The sequence below is a fragment of the Danio rerio genome, chromosome 16 (assembly GCF_052040795.2).
Source record: "Danio rerio strain M-AB ecotype USA chromosome 16, GRCz13ab, whole genome shotgun sequence".
NCBI classification, from domain to species: domain Eukaryota; kingdom Metazoa; phylum Chordata; class Actinopteri; order Cypriniformes; family Danionidae; genus Danio; species Danio rerio.
In genome coordinates this window covers 3,837,854-3,864,034 of record NC_141036.1, presented here as the reverse complement: position 1 = coordinate 3,864,034, position 26,181 = coordinate 3,837,854, and the positions used below count along the sequence as shown (strand labels likewise).

The window sequence follows — 26,181 nt, the reverse complement described above, 5'->3', positions numbered from 1 at the left end:
AATACGGGAGAAATACGGGAAAATACCTTTACGAGATGATAGCAGGATAGAACTGTAAAATACGGGAGAATCCCGGGAAAAAATGGAAGGTTGACAGGTATTGTATTCATTCCACCACTGGTTATATTTATAAAAAGCATCAACTGATGACATTAAAATGACAATTAAATAGTATTATTTGACCATATTTTAAAAAAAGAGTCAGTATCACTTCATTTTGATGATCCCTTTACCGCATTTTGTTGAATTTAAGTCGAGTGTTTTGAAGTTCTGCATGTGCTGTCTGTCAATCACTGCTATCTGTCAGTCACAGTTGTTACTTCCTAGTTTGACTGATGGAGAATTTAGCCAATGGCTGCATGATTCTTTCAACATATGTTGGCGTTTCTTCATCTATTGGATGCGTTGTTGTTTTATTGTTTAGCTTTACTCTTCTGTAGTTAAGTCATGTACTAAGACCAACAGAAAACTAAGAGTTGCTATTATCTAGGTCAGTACTATACACTCATTATAATGAAGGAACGTTGGTACAATTATTACTCTGTGATGACAGTAGCAACTTTTCATATTCCGTCAGTCTAACTACTTGATGTAACTACAGAAGAGTCGAGCTTTAAGTAGGACAGCTATTGGAGAAAATATTTCAAAAACTTTGAGTGAGATGCTAATGGTCTAATCTGATTCAATGGTCCATGCTAAGCTAAGCTAAAAATGATCCTGCCAGACTCAGAGATCATCTGAATGAATGAAAATGGTAACATTTATCTATTTAACTTCAGGGAAAGTGCAATGTTTCCTTACACAGTGTTGTGTTCAGCCCAGGCTGGTCTACCTTTGGATGTTTATTGGCTCTGACATGCGCTGACCGCATGATGCGAAACCCGCACTGTCTCATGATGAGAGGCAGCAGCAGCGCTTCTGTCGTGGTCCTTCTCCCCTCGGCGGTAGGGCGGGCAGTAATTAATTTTCACATTTAACTGGGAGGCAAAACGCTGGTGTCCTGGGACGAGGCGCATGCCACCAACCCACATCCTGGATTCCGGGGATTAGGATAATTAGCCCCCGGAAGATTGTGTAGACAGATGGAGAGGACCCGTCCCTCCCTCGCTCCCTCGCTCCCCTTTGCGCTTTGTCTGTCTGTCTTTCAGCTCAATGAGGGGTGTTTCCTCAGCGTTTCTCCTGTACTCATGTGCTCCTGCCAGTTCAGAGGTGGTTTGTTCATACAGGATGAAAAGATTCATGAGGGTATTGATTGGAATGATATAGTGGAGCTGTTTGCTTGGGAGGTTCATATATGGATCTTTGCAGGCCTTTCATCTTCAGCTTCCGTCTGTGTGTGTTTGTGTGTGTGTGTGTGTGTGTGTGTTGGGTTTTGATTGAAATGCTGATGTGGTCACACAAAGCTAGTAATAAAGCAAAATAAAATAAAATAAAATAAGGGCCACACAGTGGCGCAGAAGGTAGTGCTGTTGCCTCACAGCAAGAAGGTTGCTGGTTCAAGGCTCGGCTGGGTCAGCTGGTGTTTCTGTGTGGAGTTTGCATGTTCTCCCTGCGTTCGCGTGGGTCTCCTCCAGGTGCTCCGGTTGAATTGGGCAGGCTAAATTGTCCGTAGTGTGTGTGTGTGTGTTTGTGTGTGTGTGTGTGTGTGTTTCCCAGAGATGGGTTGCGGCTGGAAGGGCATCCGCTGCGTGAAAACGTGCTGGATTAGTTGACGGTTCATCCCGCTGTGGCGACCCTGGTTTAATAAAGGGACTAAGCCGACAAGAAAATGAATGAACAAATAAAACAAAATTTAATTTAATTTAGTTAATTATTTGTGCATAGTCAGTAATGCTGACAAATCATGTCCAAAAAATTTGTAGACCCAAATTCATGTTAGGGAAAAATATTATATAAAAATATTAAGAGTAAAAATGAAGACAAACAAGAAATATATATAATTTAATTGAAATTTTGTAGTTTGTATTTTTCATTTAATTTTTTTGCAATATTTAGCTTGATTTTAAATGTAATATAATTTTGTTTCTAATTAAATTTGGTGGCTAAATTATTATATTAATAATTAAATCTATTTATTAAGTCTGTTGGGTTCAAATGCATATATTTTATATTTACATATATCTATTTTTATATTTTTATATAAATGAATTAACCGCCAACTTATCCAGCATATGTTTTACTTATTCAGCATTTGATACCCTTCCAGCCATAACCCAGGACTGGGAAACATCCATACACACTCATACACTATGGCCAAACTAGTTTTTTAAACTCACCAATAGCACATGTACATATTAAAAATCCTACATTTTGCTGATTTAATTACATTTATTCTAGGACTTGCATACAAATGAATATTTAATTTTTTTTATTTTAATTGAAGATATGTCATAATAGCACCCTATAAATTTCAAAACTCATTTAACAGTTACATGTTTTAACTGGAAGCCCAAGATAACTGAAATGTACTTGTTTTTAATTAAAACAAGCAAAATAATCCAATGGGGTAAGCAAAATAATCTTGTTTTTCATTTTGACTTAAATTTATTTAGCTTTTTGCATTAAACGTTTTAGTGTCATTTTTAATTTACCTAGAGTTAAACAGCTGATTTCTACCAATTTTATTCATTCAGCCGATCTCTGGGAGCACTTTTAGCTTGGCTTAGCATAAATCATTGAATCGGATTAGACCATTAGCATCTTGCTCAAAAATAAGCAATGAGTTTTGAAAGTTGTGGTATTTAAAACTAGACTTCTCTGTAGCTACATCATGTACTAAGACCTACTATTTTCTAGGTTAATTCAGATAGGAACTATACTCTTATTCTGGCACAATATTCAAGGAACTTTGGAATAACTACTCTGGAATGAGAGTCGTTCCTAGCCATATCAGGCAAATTTTAATTTTTTATCAATCTTACTACATGATGTAACTACAAAAGAGTCCAGCTTTAAATAGGAAAATGATCTAAAGTTTTTCCAAAAATTTTACACAAGATGCTAACGGTCTAATCCGATTCAATGACCTATGCTAAGCTACGCTAAAAGTGCTCCCGCCAAACCCAGCAGCATGTATGTATGTATATATCATTTTCTAAATTAAAAATCCTACATTTTTGTGATTTAATTACATTTTTTCTAGGACTTGCATGCACATAAATATTTACCCCATTGGCAGGTTATTTTACTTTTTTTAAGGAAATTCTCGCTTAATGTTTTTATTTTTCATCCTAAAACAAGACAATATTTTCTCATGTCTATAAAATGCTTCTTGATTTAAGAATTGTTAGATATTTAAACTAGAAACAAAAAAACAAAAAACAGACAAAAAAAATCTAAGTAAATAAAGTATTTTTGTTTGTAGTGTATGACCTAGTTATACTCTAATAAGGTGGCTTAAAAGGACATCAATTGTGTCCTTATAATTCAAAGCACTTAAAAATCATATTTAACGACATCTTTTAACATAGAATTTTTGCCACATTTCTTATGATGGTTAGGTTTAGGGATGAGGCCATATAATAAGAGGTTTTTACAGTTTAAAATACATTACGCATTTGGAGAGTCCTCGTAAATCATACAAGTGTGTGTTGTGTGTGTCTGGGCACCTATATGAGATGCACATCTGGAGTTACGGCTCCTCGTTCGGACTCTGTCAGGGCTTTAATGAAAAAACAAGTGGACTGGTTTTGAGCTGCTGATGGAGAAACAGATTAAAAGAACGGACATGAGCTTACAGAAACACACGGTCAGAGAGCAGAGAAATAAACGACTATCAGTGACTATAGACAATCATTTTTGGTGCGTTCAAAAGAAAGAGTTTTATTAAATAGTGAAATTTATAAAAATATGATTTTGGTCACCTAACATCCTTGGGAATAGAAAGATAATACATTTTAATTTAAACTAGTTATTACAAAAAATAAAAATAAATAAACAAACAAATAAATAAATAAATAAATAATACTAATACTAATAGTAAAGATGATTTATTATTTAGAATGATAATAAACTAAATGTAATATATTTAATTATTATATTTTTCCTGTTTTTTAAATTTGTATTTATTATTTTTTTCCCAACATTAATTTGAGTGTACATATTTTTGCAGTAAAATAAATAAAATAAAAACATAATAACAACAACAACAACAGCAATAATTATAATAATAATAATAATAATAATAATAATAATAATAATAATAATATAGATTATTCATTATTTATAATAATAATATACTAAAGGTGAGGTATTTTATTTAGATTTTTTTTCTGTTTATTAAACTTGAATTTACTATTTTTCCTCAAAAGATCAATTTGAATGTCCATTTTTTTGCAACAACAAAATAATAACAATAATAATAATAATAATAATAATAATAATAATAATAATAATAATATAGTAAATATATTTTATTTAGATTTTTTCATGTTTTTATAAATGTATCAATTTGAGTGTACATTATTTGCAATAAAATAAAATGAATAAAATAAAAATAATAAGGAATATTTATGAGTTATAATAATAATAATAATAATAATAATAATAACAATAATAATAATAATAATAAAATAATAATAATAATAAACTAAATTTAATATATTTTATTTAATTATTTTTTTCATATATTTGTATATATTTTTTTCCTGTATATTAAAATTGTATTTACTATTTTCCCCTAACATATTAACTTGGGTGTACATTTATTTATTTATTTTTTATTTTTATTATTATTTTTTTAAATAAAATAAAATAAAACAATAATAGTGATAATAATAATAATAATAATAATAATAATAAATTATTTTCCAGTGATGGGTTGCGGCTGGAAGGGCATCCGCTGGGTAAAAATGTGCTGAATAAGTTGAAGGTTCATTCCGCTGTGGCGACCCCAGATTATTAAGGGACTAAGCCGAAAAGAAAATGAATGAATGAATGAATAATAAACTAAATTTTATGTATTTTGTTTAGATTTTTTGCTGTTTATTAAAATTGTATTTACTATTTGTACCCCAACGAATTAATTTGGGTGTACTCATATTTGGAATGATTGTAAGTTTTTTTTTTAGACTAGTTTTAGTTTTGGCTTTGTTATAATGCCTAATCTAATGTATATACACTAATATATTATTGTAAAGCATCCTATAGAAAATATGAATTTAAAAAAAGAGATTAAACAGAGAAAGTTAGGGGTGAATTTATTAATAACAAGGACACCTTAAAATAAACTATTACCCAGTGCCTTTACACACTCTGAAACTAGTCTGTTTGTGCTACATTGCTTTTAACACCGCTTCATGGGTCGAGAGCGTTCAACTCTCCGCTTTGAGTTTTGCTGTTATTTTTTCAGAGCTTTCTCACAAAATGGAGGCGAGACTGACAGCAGGTAACAGAGTTCTTTAATGCAGCCGTGTGACAGACCACATGAGGTACAACTGTGAAGCCGCCGACAGCAAATCTGCAGGAATAAGAAAAGAAAGCATGTTTATGTCGGAAAATGGCAATTTTAATGCGCTTAGACAGCCTATCCTGCATAAACATGATTCCAGCATTATCCGATTCTATCATAATGATGATTTATAGTTCATTCAGGAGGACAAAATAAACACACACACACAGACAAGCTGTGATGCTCTCTTTTGAGTATTGCCGAGCAGTGATTTCTGTCTGTTTTCATATGCCTTCATTCAAAATACCAGCTTTATTTTCATGTGGAGATGATTGGTTGAACATACATGACATTTTTGACTTCAGCAGGATGTAACAAAGGCATTAAAGTGCGCTGGCCGAGAGAGTTTAACATGCTGCAATTCAATAAAACGCATGCAACTACAAAAATCGCCAGCAAATTAAGAAGATTCTCCTCGCTTTGACAGCATACATGTTGCAAATCCTAACAATCACTGCTGGGTAAGTTACTTTAAAAAACTAACAGATTACAAATGACCGACTACTATTGGAAAAGTGTAATCTGATAACATTACTAATTACTTAATGTAAAAACTATACAGATTACTAATTACTTTACTTTGAAGTTACTTTTAAAACATATCAAATATACAGTACCTATAAAAAATACAAAATAAACTGCATTTAATACTCACTGAAAAACACTACAATGGATTGATTACAGCAGCTTGACATGTTCAACAAACCTATGCTGCGTTCACCCCAGAAGTGGAAGAATTGTCAAGCGTGAGGGATTTACATGTTAAGTCAATGCAAATTTGCATGAATGAGACTGCGTGAATGATGCGATTTATGCGAATAAAGCGTCGCAAGTTGAGTGTTTTGCACGATTGACGCGCTCAACAAACGTTTCGTGCGAATCACTCGAGTTGGAAAATCTGTACTTCAGCGGACATTCGCGGCACGTTAACCAATCATGAGCTTGCGCTTGTCGGGGCCATGATAATGACGTAGCACCTGTTGTTGGTGACCCCGTGGGGAATTTCTCCTGCCGACACTGTAAAATAGTTCATCAAACTGGGCTCGGCTCAGTCGGAAGCACCGCTGAAAGCTTCCATCATCCAGGTATAGTTTCTGGGGAAAATGATGAACTTGAACTCACAGAGCTGGGTGCACCTCCGAATGGATCTAGTGGACTCAGACACTGCTCCAAACAAATCGATGCTGTTTTTCAGCCTCATAAAGCACACAAACACAGCTATTCTCTTAATAAAATCCATGTTAGCCATTTAGCATTGAAGCTAGAGTCACCGGGCAGATAGAAGCCCTGCCCAGGAAGCGAATCTGTGTCTATTTTTAAATAAATTTGACACAAGAATAAAGCGGATTTGATGTGCGAATGAAGTGAGGAAACTCAAAATGTTCACGTGTCTATTTAGGCACGAATATTGTGATTTATTCGCGTGTGCCGTGTCTGGTGTAAACACAGCATTAAAGAGACAGTTCCCTCCTCATTTAATTGTTCCAAACCTGTTTTGTAATTAGCAAGTAATTAGTCTACAGAAATGTGTACATTAAAAACAAAGTATGAAGCTGATCAGTCAATTCTCACGAGTCACGTGGTTTTCAACTGGTGCACCTGGAAATTGTTAGCGCTCGCAATATGGGCTCCGAATATGTGTGCGCAAGCCGCACGCTTCCATTGGAAATAATGAAGTTGCACGCGCATAGGAGTCGCCAATGGAAATAAAACAAACCCACACAAGAAATGCACGTATGCCAGGCATGAAGTTGGCATTGACCAACGCACATTCTCACGTTCGTGTTATCATTGGTAAATCCAAACGTGAGCGTGAAACGTGAAATGCAAAGTTTTTGTGCTTACGCAGCATTGATGAGCCTCCAGATGATTTCAACTACGTGCGCCTGGAAAATGCACGCGCGTGACGTGAATATATGAGCGCCGCTTGCACAACATGTGCCAGACGTGTGCCTCTATTGAAAATGGCAAACTTATAGCCTAAGCTTATTGGCGTTGCTTCCAAGGTGCACGCTCAGTAGCCACATTTCAATAAAGATATAGATCTCCTTATTGAAACTTCATACCGAAACTTTTTTTTAATTTATATTGACAATGGCATTCAGTCAATAACTATCGATAATGATTTTATCGGCCAGCTCTAGGTAGCGGTCAGCTGGTAAGCACTTAAATGAATGGTATCATATCACGCCTTAGTGTTCGTTTTAAAGACCGAATGCAGCAAGACATACTTCTGGCTAAATAATTTGCGATCTCAGGAAATGTAAATAGGGATACGTTTTTAGAATGAGCCTATGTTGAATAATTAAGTTATTTAAATTTTTTAAAAAATGCTGATTCTCTCGATTTAAATAAGTAATTTGAACAAGAAGCACATTTTTTATTTATTTTTTTTTTTATTGAGTGTGTTTGTAATACAGTTGAGAATTATTATATGACACACAAACAATAACCGGCCAGGTGTAGACAGTATTTCATCAACCGCTGTCACTTGATGTCTCTCAGGAGAAACCAATAATGGATGATGTCCATCCTTAAAACGTCCCTTACAAACCCAGCGCTTGTCACCCGTGGAGGAGAAGAGCGTATGTTGTTTTCAGAGCTTCAGGAGCCTGACGTTCAGACAGATGGCGAGCTTCAGTTTGTTTAGTTCCTTCTCAGCAGAAAAGCCAGAGAAACAAATCGAGCGATGAACATGCTTGCATGTCATAATGTCTGTGCTAGCAGATGCGCTACAACGGCGACGATTCCGCTGCTGAGATCCACTCGTTTTATGATGTTGTTTGGAGAATATATGAAATGTGCTCCAGCTTTGATATTTTGGCACTTTAAAGTTTAGACTGTGTGATGATGGCTTATTTAGTTGGTATTATGTGAAGGAAAATAGTCTTTTTTTTTTCCCCACAACATCAATATGACCTAGATGTTGCTCAGATGAAAACAATGGCATGTTTACCCACTACTCTTTCTTTTTTTCCTCAAAGTATCTGCTCAAATGTATTTTAATTACAGTTGAATTCAGAATTATCAGTCCTTCTGAATTATTAGCCCCCTGTTTATTTTTTATCCCAATTTCTGTTTATTTCTAAACATAATAGATTTAATAACTCAATTTTTAAAGCTGATTTATTTTATCTTTGCCATGATGACAGTAAATAATATTTTACTATATATTTTTCAAGATTCTAGTATTTAGCTTAAAGTGATAAGTAAAGGCTTAACTAGGTTAATTAGGTTAACTAGGCAGGTTAGGGTAATTAGGCAAGTCAGTGTATGATAATGGTTTGTTCTCTAGACAATTGCAAAAATATTCCTTAAGGGGGCTAATAATATTGACCCTTAAATGATTTAAAGATAGTTACAAACTGATTTTATTCCAGCCAAAATTTAACAAATAACATATTTTTAATACTGAAGTCTAACAGATATAATAACATTTTGCATTAGTGTATTATAATACTGTTGGACATGTTGTGTAGAGCATTCTGTTTTTGTATTTTACCATTATACAGTGTATTCAATTCAACTCATGTGCTCCACTTATGACCAATATTTTTTATAAAAAAATATGTGGACCTTTTTTGATTCTTAGAAGCTATGGAAATTCTAAATGTAGTACAGGAAATACATTAGGACCATTGTTATTCCTAACATCCTTTAAAAACACTATATTATTTACTATAAATTACTAGTATTTACTATAAATCAGTGTTTTTTGGGCAAACTTTATTTTAATGTACAATCCACGTTATTTACAAATCATTAACTAAGACGTTTAGCTCAATAAACTACTAATTAGCTGCTTTTTAATAGTTAGTAAGTTAGTAGCTTGGTTAGGATGTTAGGATTAGGAACATTGTAAAAGATTCTGGGTTTTTCCATACAATTTATTCATGATGTCCCAACAAAAATCTATTAGGTTCACAAATGTAAGTAGAGATTTAAAAAATCTCAACAATTGTGTTGTTTCAGTTTATTTTAAAAAGTAGCTTGAACAAGCAGCAATAATAATAATAATTTTTTTTTTAAATGCAAACCAAGATCATATTTTATAAGTACTAATAAACAGTTTATATCTTGATAATAGGCAGGTTCTTCCACTAAAGTGTTACCATTTATTTGTTTTTTTTAAAAGTCACATATTTCCTGTGTTGAATACTGAACAGAAGTCTCATGCGGATATGTTGATGACGGACTGCTGGTTGTGAACACAACTGTGAAAACACTACATAACATCATCATAGAGCATGTCAAACATTAGCACCAGAGCACAAATCGTGCTGTTAATGAACGCTGATGCTCGAGAAGAAGAACACGGTGGTTGGAAACACAAACCGAGCTCTTCCTCAGCCCTACAGTTAGACTTGTCATTGTATTTTTGTAGTAACTTACAGGCAGCACTGTTTCCAGCAAGTTATAGCAACTGCCCCTTTACAGTACTTTAGCTGTAAATGTGTTTTACAGTAGCAGGGCCTTGCCGCATATTTATTTACAGTAACATAGCCTTACTTCTTCTTGCAGGTAAGGTACTGTAAAGGGGGCAGTTGCGGTAACTCACAGGCAGCACTGTTTCCAAAAAGTTACAGCAACTGCCCTTTACAGTATCTTACTGGTGAATGTTTTTACAGTAGCAGGCCTCTACTGCAATTACACTTCACAGTAAAACAGCCTTATGCTTCTTTTTTTGAGGTAAGTCACTGAAAAGGGGCAGTTGCGGTAACTTTTTATCCAGCAAGGCACTGCAACTGCCCCTTTACAATAACTTAGCTGTAAATGTGTTTTACAATAGCAGGCCCCACCACAATTTTATTTACAGTACAAAAACCTTACTGCTTTTTGCAAGTTGAGGCAGTTGAGGTAACTAACCGACAGCATACTGTTTCCAGCAAGTTACTGCAATTGCCACTTTACAGTAACTTACATGTAAATTTGTTTTACAGTAGCAGGGCCCTACAACAATTTCATTTTACAGTAAAATATCCTTACTTCTTTCTGCAGGTAAGTTACGGTAAAAGAGGCCCTTGTAGTAACTTACTGGTCGCACTGTTTCCAGCAAGTTACTGCAACTGCCACTTTACAGTAACTTAGCTGTAAATGTGTCTTACAGTAGCAGGCCCCTACCACAATTTCTTTTTACAGTAAAGTATCCTTACTTCTTTTTGCAGGTAAGTTACTGTAAATGGGGAGATTCAGGTAACTTACCGGCAGCATTGTTTCCAGCAAGTTACTGCAACTGTCCCTTTACAGTAACTTACATCTAAACATGTTTTATAGTAGCAGGACCCTACCGCAATTTCATTTTACAGTAAAATAGCCTTACGTCTTTTTTGCCGGGAAGTTACGGCAAAAGGGGCCATTGCAGTAACTTACTGGTAGCACTTTTTCCAGCAAATTACTGCAACTGCTCCTTTACAGTAACTTAGCTGTAAATGTGTTTTACAGTAGCAGGCTTTACCACAATTTCAATTTACAGTATAACAATCTTTTTATGGTAAAATGCCCTTTACCACATTTTATTTTTACAGTATGTCAATTTTTACAGTACTTTTATGTTTTTTTTTTTTTTTGGTACATTTAACACTAGCAGCACAAAACCTTTATTTTAAGTGTTTGCTGCTGAATTTAATAAATTACAAACAAATTATTATTTTTTCATGAACTGTCTCATTTTTGTCTACAACTAAAGTGGCAGTACTTGACTACAGCAGAACACCGCATGTTTCTAATATGCAGTAAGTTACTGTAAAAGTTTTAAAATGACCCATAATGCAGTGCATATTACAGTAGTGAACTGTAAACAATGTGTGTGGTATTTTACTAGGAGTTTTTGCTGCAAATTACAGTTAAATAGTGGGAAAGTCTAACAGAGTAGCTGTACCATCTGAAACATACTAACATTGTAAAAAAAAATCTGTTAACTAATAGCTTTCATATTTTATGATTCACAATTGCTTTGTGCTTATTTATGGTTGTGAATTGTATTATGGCATGTAGATGTCTGTCGACTTTTGATATTCAAAATTCAACTCCGCCGTTTAACAAAGTGACTTTTATTGACATTTCAGTAGTTTGAAATAATATAATGGATAAGAAATAATACAGAGAGAAATACGTCTGTAAAAAAACAGAGAATTAGTTTTAGGGTTTTTGTAGCGTAATATACAATAACCTAGACAATATATGACTATAAACTATTGGAAATATAATAAGTCACTTTCTACTTTACTTTTCAAGGTTAAAAGTTGTTGGAAAAGGAGATTAAGCTCCCATAATGCAATTCTTAAGCAAAAATACAAATAAATAAATCATGAATGAAAATATGCGGAAAACTCCTAATTGACAGATATTGTTTGACAGTGTTCAGCATGTCTAATGACTGGCTTCTTTGGATTGTGGGACTCTTGCAGGAATATGAATATCACCCAACATCATTTCTAAGAGGCTAATGCAGAATATCAGTGATGCCACGTGTGTTTGTGAGACAGGTAATGCTGTGTATCTGGAGCAGGAACAAAGAGCGCTGAGAAAAGCGAGCGACGTGCCACTTCGCCTTGCATTCAGCCGGAAAATTGTAGGCATCCAAATGGCTCATAATTTCAATTGCAAGGCGCACCCTAATCTTCCCTGATTCAAACAGAGATTTCTGATGCTTTTGTGTGATTCATTTCATCCCACTGTATGTTTCAACCTGTGCTGGCACAAGCCCACAAAGAGGTCTGATTGTTGAGCATAATAGCAGGCTTTGTCGAGGTCTTTTTTTCTTGTCTTTTTCTTGTTGAATACTTAAATTTATACGGCCGCCATTCACGCTATATATCAACGGTATATCAAGGCTGCTCATCAGTCCCTACACCAGAACTTCGCATTTTCTCTTGAGACCGGGAGCACCCTTGAGATTGGCTATGCAGATTTAAAAAGATGCTTCCCTGTTATTTACCATAGTGAAATCTCCAATTAGACTTTGATGATAGGAAGACTGAGGATAATAAAAAAACATACATCGGATTTTAACTCTAAATTGTTCTTTCGATTAACAATAGTGTTTCAATAGTGTAAGAGACGATTTTTTTCAACACATTTGTAAAAAAATAGTGACCCAGGCTCATTCTGAAAACGCAGTCCCGTGGACATTTCTGGAGACCGTGAAAAATATGTCCCGGGAGGTACGTATTTGTGCACTTTTTGTTTAGGGAATCTTTGAGAGGCTGCTGTACGCGCTTTTTTCACATCTCGAACGTCAAGTCATTCTCGCATAAACCCACCAGAGGCCGCTGTCGACTAACTGTCTGTCTGACTGACCGAATGACTGAATGGCCAGCTGGGCGACCGGCCAATTAACTGACCTACCCTTCCCTTAACCCAATCAATTTTATCGATTGACTCGCCTACCCACTTACTTCCCTAAACCCAACCAACGATTTACAAAAGCGGTCCAGAAAAAGTCAGATTTTTACCACACTTTCTGATTTTACCACATTCTCACCCTGTTTTTCATTTGTTCATTATATTTTTTGCGTTCTGATTTTGTCTTATCTGATTTCTGGAACCAATTTTCCCTGAACTCGAATAGTTGTCATCGTGGTCAACTCCTCTCTGCTTCTCAAGTCAGCCGATGTACACAACGAATTAACTGGATAAACTGGTTGCAGCAGGAAATCCCTCCACACGAAGGTTGGCGGTCAGCTGGTGAGCGTAAAAAGGAACGGCGTCATACCGCTCCGCATTGTTTCCTTAAAATATGTAATATAGCCATACGTACTTTTCAGAATGAGCCTGTGTTGACATAATGCTAATATTTGACTAGATATTCTGCAAAATACTAGTATTCAGCTTAAGGTGACATTTAAAGCATGGTGTCCGCGGGGTCTTAGAAAGTATTAAAACTTCATAAATTAATTATAAAAAAATTAAGGCCCTTAAAAGTTATTTAAAAGTCTTAATTGCGTCTTTACGAGGTCTTAAGTTTAGTTCAAGCATTGTCCAAAGTGTTTGACTCCAAAAAAAGGATAAATACATTTATTTTCCTCGATCAACGCGATTCGTTCGGGCCAGAAATATCTGGCCAAGCTCCTCCATCCGGGTGATGTCACGTAATTTACGACAACCATGGGAAGTTGATGTGACGCTCTCCGCATGAAGCGAAACCAAAGAGCGAGACAGTCTGCAAAATGGGAAAAAATGTAAGTTTGTTTACTCTTGGTTGGAGAAAGACGTGTTTAAACTGTCAGTCGGTCAGTTAGTCAGTCAGTCAGTAAGTCGACAGCAGCCTCTGGTGGATTTACAAGAGAACAGCAGGCACAAATGGCACTCACTAGAGACATTTGAGACCTGAACTAGCATACACAGTGGACTTTGGTAGATTTGCGAAAACAAAAACTGCAAAAAATACATACCTTCTGGGACATATTTGGCCCTCTGCAGAAATATATAGCGGTACATTTTCAGAATGAGCCTGTGCTGTAGCGAACACGTTACTATGAGCTATTATTCCTACTCATCATGCACGTCTTTCTCTCTCATGCTCTCTTTGTAAACAGATACTTGTTTTAATGTTTTAAATGTTTTAACAAATAACCACAGAATAAGTTGTATAATCATCGGTTTTATGTGTGTGACATATTTTAAATTCACTTTAAAAACTTTGCAATTTTGTGTCCAATTGGTTCCATGTGATTTTAGCTCCTTTACCAAACAGCAATCCATTGATTACCCCTTTTATTTATTGCATCTCTGTTAATAACCTAAACGAAACCCCTTTTGCATTGTTTTTTTTAAGCTTACCACATTTAAATTTTTTGTTCTCAACTATGGCGGCATGTTCTCGAATCTGATCTTTCTGCATTTCTCTACGGTGGCCCGCGTGTGGCTGCACGCAGAGCACTTTCAGAGGATAAAAACACAGCAATAGCGTTCCATCAAAAAATCCTGCAGCCAGGCGACTTCCAGTGGTAATGAACTTGTCAGCCTTGTGCCTGTAGAGTTCTGAGCCTGATGTGGTTGTTATTATTCAATTCAGCGTTGTGTTCACCCTCCATTCCCTCAACCGATTTCTCAAATGCCACACCAGGCCTCTTGTTTTCCAGCAATTCCTGTTTTCTGCTTACTCCCACTAGACCCCAGGTATTTTATTGGCCCTTGTTTAAAACAAATAATGTTCGCTGTTTGCGGCACCGCTGTGAATTACCTCAAATGTTAAAGCTCCAGATAAATGTTCGCAGGGACATTGCTGCTCTCGAAAATGATTTACAGTATCAAAGCCTTTCTTTTGTTTATCCTTTGCATTTGCTCCAGATACAGTGGGGGAAATAAGTATTGAACACATTACTATTTTGAAAGTAATCCATATATTCAAAGAAAACAGTTTACAAATGAATTAATGTGTAATAAAGTTAAACAATACAAGGGAAAAAGAATTGAACACATAAAAAGGGAGGTGTAGAAAGGCAGTGAAAGCCCAGACAGCAGCTAAAATTGTTCAGTAGTTCTTCAGCAACCAACTGTAAATAATCAATTAATATTAGCTGCTTCAGTCCAACATTTCAGGACTGAAATGTCCACCCTGATTTCATCTACATCAGCAGGAGGATGAAGATGAAATCAGGGTGGACATTTCAGTCAGACAATGATGCAAAACACAGCCAAGGAAATTCAAGCTGTAGAATGACCCAGCCAATCACCTGATATGAATCCAATAGAAAATACAAAATTAGGATCAGATTTGATAGACGAGACCCACAGAACCATCAACAGAACCTGCGATAAATGTTCACAGGAACATTGCTGCTCTCCAAAAACATTTACAGTATTAACTTCTTACGGCCCAAGGTTTTTTTACATGCATTTTTTATTTCTCTTTGCTATTTGGGCATATTGGAACCAAATTAGAATAAAAATCGAAGTATCATGTTTTTATATGATGTACTTTTAGAGAACAATTGTCCATATACAGTTGAAGTCAGAATTATTAGCCCCCCATGAATTATTAGCGTCCCTGTTTATTTTTTTCCCCAATTTCTGTTTAATGGAGGGATGATTGTTTCAGCACATTTCTAAGCATAATAGTTTTAAAAACATATTTCTAATAACTGATTTATTTTATCTTTGCCATGATGACAGTAAATAATATTTGACTAGATATTTTTAAGACACTTCTATACAGCTTAAAGAGACATTTAAGAGTTTAACTAGGTTAATTAGGTTAACTAGGCATGTTAGGGTAATTAGGCAAGTTATTCTATATCAATGGTTTGTTCTGTAGACTATCGTAAAAAAACAAAATTAGCTTAAAGGGGCTAATAATTTTGTCCCAAAAATGTTTTTAAAAAAATTAAAAACTGCTTTTATTCTTGCCGAAATAAAACAAATAAGACTTTCTCCAGAAGAAAAAATATTATCAGACATACTGTGAAAATTTCCTTGCTCTGTTACAAAATCATTTGGGAAATATTTAAAAAAGGGGGGCTAGTAATTCTGACTTCAACTGTATGTGAACTTGTGGTCCGAATTTTGAACTTGCTTTGACTATCAGAGAGTAAAAACAATTGTTTCCTATTTTGGACAGTTAAAAATAGGGTTTGGGACATTTCATATGCTGCAAAACAGTTGCAGGATACTTCTGTATGTCTGTAACAAAATATAAAACATTCAAAGTATTTTAAATAGCCACTTAAAAGCTAAACATGTGCTGTCCAAGTATGTGGACACTCAGGCCCTATGAGGATTAAGCTTTATTTTTTTTTTAGTTTATCCTTTGCATTTGCTCCAGAGACGGTGGGAGAAATAAGCATTTTACATGTTACATTTTTTCTTAAAAAACCTATTTATGAAGGAGCTGTTGATTCGAAATTGCCACCAGATGTTGGGAACAACCAAAGAAATCCATATATGCAAATAAAACAATATTTATTATTTTACACATGAATTTATGTCATGAAATTGATCGACACAGGGGAAAAAAAGTATAGAACACAAGAAAAAATGGAGGTGTAGAAAGGCAGAGAAAGCCCAGACAGCAGCTGAAATCTCTCAGTAGTTCCTTAACAACTCTCAGTCCTTTATAATTGTAAATTAATATCAGCTGCTTCAGTTTAACATTAGCAGGAGGATAAAGATGAAATCAGGGTGGATATTTCAGTAAGATATTGATCTAAAACACAGCAAGGAAAACTCTCAAATTTTTTCAGAGAAAGAATAAAGCGGTAGAAAGGCCCAGCCAATCACCTGATATGAATCCAATAGAAAATACAAAATAAAGATCAGATTTGCTATACAAGAACCATCACGATTTTTACACAATTTTGTGAAAAGATCACACCTGAGCAAGTCATGGGACTTCTTTCTCCATATGAGAGGCGTCTTTAAGCTGCGGTCACCAAACAAGGCTTTAATATAAAGTGTTAAATACATTTCAGTAGTTCAGTTCTTTCACCTTGTGTCATATCATTGCTATTACACATAACTTATTTTTTTCTTTTATTTTTATGTTTGTATTATTTGGGTTTTCACCAAAATCTGGTTTAACAGCTCCTCTAGAAATATTACTCACGGGAAAACACATTTTCAATACTTATTTCCCCCACTGCATGTACAGAAACTGCACATTTGAACAAGCGTGGCTAAAAAAAAAAACAGAGTGTGTGCTTTGTAAATTGTAAAACCTCTCCGTAACAATACGGTACCATAAAAGAGGTTGTTTGCAATAAGCTTTATGTACTTCCACAGCTTCTTACAGAGTCTCTTTATGTCGCCTGAAGATCGCAGGCTGTGATTGTTTCAGGCGCAGCTGTTTTCTAAATGCTCCGTTTTTACAAACTGTGTCTTTCATTAAATTCACCACGGCTTACAGTAGTGATTAGCTTCATTATTAGCGCGTATATAAAGAGAAAGGAAGCTTCGGGCTTCAGAATGAAATGTTGCATGTGGGCTGAGATTCTGCACTCTTCTAACAAACAATGCGACATGTCAGACGTCCGAGCTGTCAGTTCGGTAGCTTGCTGTATGTCAGAGATCAGAGAGAATAGAGTGAACAATTTGTGCTGTGCAATGAGCATGACTGCTGCTTTCAACGAATGTGTGAGAATCTGCTCGGAGACGTTGGAGTGCGTGGCAGAGGATCTCGTTCTGGCATTGTGTTTGATTTCCCACAATAATATTTATGAAATTAACATATTCGGTATAGATCTAATCCCATCTTTAATTGGCTTCTGATGGTTAGCAGGTGGAGCTTTTATTGGATTACTTGGTAATGCGGATGGGCGGCGAGAGATTATTCCATGCTATGGCAGGTTGCCAAGCAACAATGCAACATTAAAATCAAGTTCAGCTAATTTACTGTCGCACGTGTAAGTAGAATTAAACAGAGAAATCAATGCAATGATGGATAGATACAACAACAGACATATGGATGGATGGATGAATGGATGGAGAAATGGAAAAATAGACATGCATGGATGTATGGTTATAAAAATAGATGGATGGATGGATGGATGGATGGATGGATGGATGGATGGATGGATGGATGGATGGATGGATGGATGGATGGATGGATGGATGGATGGATGGATGGATGGATAGATAGATAGATAGATAGATAGATAGATAGATAGATAGATAGATAGATAGATAGATAGATAGATAGATAGATAGATAGATAGATAGATAGATAGACAGACATATGGATGGATGGATGGATGGATGGATGGATGGATGGATGGATGGATGGATGGATGGATGGATGGATGAATAGATAGATTAAACAATGGATAGATAGATAGATAGATAGACAGTAGGATGGATGGATGGATGGATGGATGGATGAATGGATGGATGGATGGATGGATGGATGGATGGATAGATGGATAAATAGATAGATTAAACAATGGATGGATAGATAGATAGATAGATAGATAGATAGATAGATAGATAGATAGATAGATAGATAGATAGATAGATAGATAGATAGATAGATAGATAGATAGATAGATAGATAGATAGATAGATAGATAGATATATGGATGGATGGATGGATGGATGGATAAATAGATAGATTAAACAATGGATGGATGGATGGATTGATTGATGAAACAACAGACGTGGATGGATGGATGGATAAATTGATGGATGGATGGATGTTTACATAGATAGATAGATAGATAGATAGATAGATAGATAGATAGATAGATAGATAGATAGATAGATAGATAGATAGATAGATAGATAGATAGATAGATAGATAGATAGACATATGGATGGATGAATGGATGGATGGATGGATAAATAGATAGATTAAACAATGGATGGATGGATGGATTGATGAAACAACAGACGTGGATGGATGGATGGATGAATTGATGGATGGATGGATAGATAGATAGATAGATAGATAGATAGATAGATAGATAGATAGATAGATAGATAGATAGATAGATAGATAGATAGATAGATAGATAGATAGATAGATAGATAGATAGAAGTGTGTGTGTGTGTGTGTGTGTGTGTGTGTGTGTGTGTGTACATGTGAGTGTGTGTTTATTTTTCCCTTCTTTATTCTGAGTGTGTAAAATGGAGATTTACGGGTGAGTTTTTAATAAAATTCCTGGTTAATGGAGTTTTCTCCTGTAAGTGGTCTAATGGTGTTTCTGGTAGTCATCCAAAATACGTTCACTGAGGCATTTCAAAACAATTCCAGCATTAAATGTTGGAATATAAATCAGACTAAGGTCAAAGGTGTATTGATACTAGTGTCATTTGATGCTGGCGGTTGAGCGGGTGGAGGTGTGGAGGTGTGGGCATGCCTCTGTTATCTCTGTATTGTTTTGTGACAGTGCATTTATTTTTCTCTTGAGCTTCAGAAGTCTTCTCATATAGACTGTTGAGCACAGATAAGTAATGCAGTTGTTTAAATTGACCTGAACAGGCAATGAAACATGTCTCAGAGGTTTCGTGTCAATTGCTCGTGTGTAAGTCATAGTGAAAGTAAATGTTAAAATGTCATTGTCATGTTATATGATAATTCATTGTGCATGCCTAAGAGGAAAAAAAGAAGTGTAAAATCTATTTTGAAAATTTGTTGCCAAATATAAAGATGCCTGAGGAAAAGCTGTGAAGGATGAACCAGTGTTTTAAGCATGAAAGACAACTGCATTAACAAGTACATTACAAATGTTGCATCATTCATTGGTCCACCAGGGGGATTAGGTTTACCTGTACCTATTCTACTAGATGACCTGTCCTCCATCAGGGTCACGGCACCAGTTTAGCCCATCTAGTTCTGGTCGTCAAGGAATGAGCTGGGTATGAACCAACATTAGGGGTTGGTGCACAGACACAGACTCTAGTGTCAGTCTCTAGTGCATGTCTAGAAGCCAGGGGAGTTACTTCTTTGACTTCTTTTATTGATTTATATCCGGGTCATGGCACCAACTCCTTTTTTTTAACTAGTCTGGCTCCGAGCTGGATTTAAACTACCATTTGGTGCATTTGCGTTGATTGCACTATAAGGATGCTAAAAGTCACAGCTGCTAATGTGATGCTTGTGCACAAGAGAGTTTTACAAATACACTTCTTTCTAGCTTGTCTCCTTTACACATACCCCTCTAATCCTAACCAGGGTCATGACACCAGTGTAGCCCATCTAGATATTGTTATCTAGGTCTAAGCTGGATTTGAACCACCTGGGGTTGGTGTGCTAAAATAGATACTACAGACTTGTTTCCCAGTACAAGGTTGTGACTGGAAGGGTATCCGCTGTGTAAAACATGCTGGAATAGTTGGTGGTTTATCCCACTGTGGCAACCAGTGAAATAGAGACTAAGCCGAAGAAAATGAATTAATGAATGACTGCAGACTCTAGAACCAGTTTTAGCACATCTCTTGAGGTCAGGGGAGTGTGGGTTACCTGCATTTCTTTTTAGAAGCAGGCCTCTGTTGCACTTCCCCCACTACACTTCACTTCAATCCGGGTCACGGCACCAATGCAACACCTTTGGTTATACTTGGCCAGCTCAGAGCTGTCTTTGTACCAACGTTTCAAGCATGAAAGATTGCAGCATTAACAAGTACATTACAAATGTAAAATCATTCACTGGTGCACCAGTGTGGTTAGGTTTACCTGTATCTATTTTACTAGACGGCCTCTATCCTCTATCAGGGTCATGGCACCAGTTTAGCCCATCTAGCTCTAGTTGTCAATGTATGATCTGGATTAGAATCAGCATAAGGGGTTGGTGCACATACACAGTCTCTAGTGTCAGTCTCTAGTGCAGGTCTAGAGGCCAGGGGAGTCATTTCTTTGAATGATTTCTATCCGGGAACTATTTATAAACTATATTTATTTTCAAGAGCTGTTCGGCTTTATTATGGCGAAAGTGGAGATTTCAGACAGAAAAGCATTGGGAACAGAGAAAGGGGAAGGACATTGAGCCAAGAATCGAACTTGGGTCACCGTAAAAATGTTAGGTGTCGGTGCACAGTACCAGCATGCTATTGGTGTCAACCCAATTCCTCTTTTTTAACTATTCTGGCTCTGAGCTGGATCTGAACTACCATTTGGGGCAATTCTGGTGATTGTGGGCAACTCTAGTTGCTAGTGTGTCTCTTGAGGTCAGGAGAAGTAGATGCTACTGGTACTAACAGAACACCTGGTTCTGTTACTTTTACAATCTCAGCAACTGTTCTGATGGCATTTTGATGGCTAATTTTGCATGAGCAAACATGTATTGATATTGTATTTGCTTTTGGCTATACTGGCTAATGAGCAATACTTGTTTATTGGTTATTTACACTACTTTAAATCTCGTTCAGACATGGCGGTGCATTCTGCTGCACACAAACCTCTGCCTTTGATGTTCTTCACTGAATTCCTGAAATATTTGCTATATAGGAAAAGCAGTTCATGTAGGAACAAAAAGGAAAACTGTATGCTATTAATGCTAAGTGAGGGGAAACATTTGTGTATTTAAAAAAAAAAGAGGTTTTAAACATCTAAGGCCTCTTCAGTGATTTCCCAGTAGCCTACTAAATGTAGACTGTACCCATAAACCAACATATGCTTTACTACCCTAGTCATTATAGTTTTATTGATTAAATATGGTTGAGTTTCAGAAGTGCCGTGTGGAGTTGACCTGATATTATCTGCAATAAAATGCTAAGAACAAGTTCTGCTCGCCCAGTTTTTCAGTCATTTTAAGGTGGCCACTTTGTGAAATTATTCCTGGATCTGCTGTTTGTGAGTATAGAGCGGTTGGGCCGGAAGGTGGACCCAAAGTCATCCACTCATTAATGCGTTTGTTCCAGGGGGTGCGAGCGATCAAAGTAAGGCATGCTCAATTTCCATTTCAGTAGCTCCTGTCCTAGAAATTAGCCAGGGGTGTCCCAAATGACATGCACTGGAACCTCTGTCCATTTGTCTGCATTAAGTTTGCATGGGAATGGTCTCTTTAGTAATAAGTAGGCCAGTTTTTATATTTAGTCCCGTCCTCTTGCACCTTGAAAGCAGAGTAACCTGTTCTCTCACCTGGGTTAATGTCGGCTCACTACCTGGGCTGCGTGCAGAAGCATTTGATTTGCTTTTTGGATCTACTCACTTTTCAAAACGGTTCCTATTAATGTTAATAAAAAATGGCATAAATATTTCATACCTAGCATTTTCAAGCACACAAGGCAGAGCTGTATTGAGTATTGTAACATATGATGTGCTTTTCAGTGTCACAACAAAACGCATTCAGACACATACAATATCATGGTAAAAAAGATTTACTAGTTTAGCAACCCTTACTTCTTAAGCAATATAATGGTTTACTGTAGGGATGGTTTTTACGTAAATATTAATTCCATTTGATTTGATTCATTCATTCATTCATTTTCTGTTCGGCTTTGTATTCATCAGGGGTCGACACAGTGGAATGAACCGCCAACTTAGCATATGTTTTACACAGAGGATGCCCTTCCAGCTGCACCCCAGTACTGGGAAACATCCATACATACTCAATCACACACATACACTACGTTCAATTTAGTTTATTCCATACACCTATAGTGCATGTCTTTGCACCGTGGGGAAAACTGGAGCACTCAGAGGAAACCCACGCCTACTTGCTGTGAGGCAGCAGTGCTAACCACTAAGCCAGCATGTCGCCCTAATTTAATCAAAATTAAAATAGTTTAATTTAATTATTAATAGTTATCAAGGCAGTTTAGGTATTGAGCGGAGTTGGATTTCGAATCTGATTAAAACCCACAGTTCGAAACACACATGACCCACAGATTTATACATTTATTTACTGGTAGATTAATCCTAAATTTGGACTTTAGAAATAAATATCAAAATGTATTTTAGATATAAAATATGCAAAAAAGTTTAGAATAGAATACGATTTTCTCCAGCTGATTAGAAATCACTGAATTCAAAAATTGAATTTTTTAAATCAAATAAGCATCAAATGGTAACTGCATTCTCCCATAACTGCACCATGCTGAAATCATATGACAGCAGTCTAAACATTTCCTCTGTATAACTCAAAGAAGATAAATAACAGGCAGCATACAGTACAGCATTGTGCGTTAGCAGCGTAGATTCAACATAGACTCACTTTGTCCAATAGTAACACATCACTTTCTGTGTGACGGCACGCGCCGCGTCTTTTCACAAGATACAAGCCACGGTCTCCGCAGCTGACAGGCCATTTGTGTTAGTTCAATAATAAAGTCCTCTGTGTCGCCGCAATGCTTCTTTCACATATCTGCGCTGACTGCTCATTGATTTTCAATACTGAATCTATTCTTTAAACTCAAATCTCGCAGCGGCGACGACACAGTTTCTACTGTAACACACTGCGCATTTACCATTCCATTCATCACTCTGAACCGGCGGAGTTTGCGGCTATAGATTTACAGGCGTTTTCACCTTCACATTTCACAGTAAAAGTGGAAAGGATTTATTATTAGAGCCCTTATGGTTTCATTAACATTTATGAAGAGCGATGATTGTGCTTTTGATGTGGCGCTGTAAACGCACACGGGGTTAGCATAGCTCGCTAATCAACCGGAATGAATAAACAGTGTCTGCTAGTAAAATAGGGATTGTTATTTAGCCACCAAACTGGGTCTAAATATTAATTGCTTCCCTAAGTGTAAAATCGATGGCTATTACGCTAGCTGGAGTATTGGTAGCGCTTAGCGCTTATCTAACCTTGTGATCTCTGATTTGGAGATCCATTTTCGTCGCGGGAGTGTTTGACCCTCAGGTAATGTCTAGTCCTTCTGCTGCTGGTTCAGGACTCGGGAATTAAAAGACCCCCTCATGTCGCCTTAATGAAAATGATGCCTGTAAGCGATGGACAGGCCTATTACAATAAATCCCTACACACACACACACACACACGCACACATAGCCCATGTTTCGTTTCTCCTTCTCTCTCTTTGTCTTTCCCCTTGCCGCTGTCTTTCACAAACACACACAAACACACATCCACACTTGCGCACACACACACACACACACACACACACACACACACACACACACACAGAGGCTTGTTTTCTGTTTTAAACCTTTAAGCCTTTTCTATCCTGTGAAGCTAAACAGTGGCTTGTGTCTCAAGTGGTTTTGTCAATACTCGGCTGAATAGAATGACAAACTGTAAGACACTTATAAAGGACTGGGGGACAAAAAAAGATCTGCATGGATGCAGAACACTATTCATTTTTTCATTTACATGTGCCTGTCCTTATTTTACAGTTAATTAACTTACTGTTGGCTTTAACAGAATGCACATTTACCCTCATTCACCATGTGTTTTTTCCATCAAACACAAAAGGAGCAATCCTGTAGATTGTTCATGCTGCTCTTTTCCACACAGCGAAATATATAGTACAATGAAAATGAGCATGGTGGTATGATGGCTCAGTGGTTAGCACTGTGGCCTCACAGCAAGAAGGTCGCTGGTTCGAGTCCCCGCTGGGCCAGTTAGCATTTCTGTGTGAAGTTTGCATGTTCTCCCTGTGTTAGCATGGGTTACCTCTGGGTGCCCCGGTTTCCCCTACGGTCCAAACACATGCGCTATAGGTGAATTGAAAAAAGTAAATTGGCCGTAGTGAATGAGTGTGTGTGTGAATGAGTGTGTATGGGTTTCGCAGTACTGGGTTGTGGCTGGAAAGGTATCCACTGTGTAAAACATATGCTGGAGTAGTTGGCGGTTCATTCTGCTGTGGTGACCTCTGATAAACAAGGAAAATATGGATGAGAAAAAAGGAAATAGAATTACTGAATGAATGAATGAATGAATATTAGGACTTATCCTATATTGTCCTTTGAACTACGCTATTTTACATAGTGCTTGTTAATATTTTATTGTAAAGATATATTTATTCTGACTTGTTAAAGTAATTGGTGGAATTGAAAGCTCAATGTTTTGAATAATGATTTTGTAAATATGGTATGCTCCTCTATAAAGATTATTATTATTATTATTATTATGTTTTTTTTTTATCTGAAAATGGTGTTCCACAGAAAGGATAAGTAAATTATGGGATTTTTGCCTTTAGAAAAATGTTAGCAGAGACACAGAACATCATGTTCTTTCATTTTACAATCCTTTATCTTTCAGTAATGGAGTTCTGTTGGGGAAAAAAGGATTTTTGCCTCAATTTTGGCAGTGGTGTGCTATTTGTCTCCTCCAGCTCCTATAAATCCACACTTTCAAATCCACATTTTTACCTAATGTCATTATGGATAATATATATATATATATATATATATATAAATAAATATATATATATATATATATATATAAATAAATATATATATATATATATATATATATATATATATATATATATATATATATATATATATATATATATATATATATATATATATGTGTGTGTGTGTACGTGTGTATGGTGAATGCAGGTTTAATATATATATATATTAAATATATATATTAAATATTATATAATATATATATATATAGACAACAAATATTTTATGTTGCTTAAATTATTTAGCTATATATATATGTATATGTATATATATATATATATATATATATATATATATATATATATATATATATATATATATATATATATATATATATATATATAGCTAAATAATTTAAGCAACATAAAATATTTGTTGTCTTAATTATTTGTCAATAAATGTTTACAGTGTATAGCTAGAACTCAGTAATGACCAATCAGCATTGTTTGCATAAGATGAACTTCTCAGTAAATGTTTAGTTACAGTCGCGTGTTGTGAGTGTTGAGCTCAGGAACAGGCTGATGTACTTAAAGCGTCTGCTGATGAAAAACTCTGGCTTTGTGCCTGCTGGGCTCTTCCTTGTCTTTGTCACTTGATGCATATGCATGCCAAAGCCCAGACTGTGCTCTAGGTTCTCTCTTTCTGCATGTGTGTGTGTGTGTGTGTGCTTTGGGGCCATTATTTTTTTGGCCAGCGCCCTTCATTGTTGCGCAGAGTTTGGCAGAGGTGTATCTGGCACAGTATGACCGGGGCGTCTGGCACCACAGTGAACCACCTGCATTCAACAATAGCGTTATTCTCCTGATATGGAAGGTCTGTGGTGCGGCAGTATAATAGCAGAGGTCGAACTGCGTTACTATGGCTGTGCAGTGTCTTGTGTTGACTGGTGAAAGCTGATTTGTGAATAGGAACGTTCCTTTAAAGTCTTGAAGACAGAAAGAAGCAGTTCAACATTTTCAGTGGTAGTGCACAAGAA

The 26,181-nt window shown here is 36.1% G+C and overlaps 1 protein-coding gene across 2 annotated transcripts in view; it reads left to right on the top strand.

Annotated features, from left to right (window-relative positions):
- The window catches only part of grik3 (glutamate ionotropic receptor kainate type subunit 3), a 215,317-nt gene that overhangs the window by 57,037 nt on the left and 132,099 nt on the right, over positions 1-26,181 (top strand). The window lies entirely within an intron of this gene.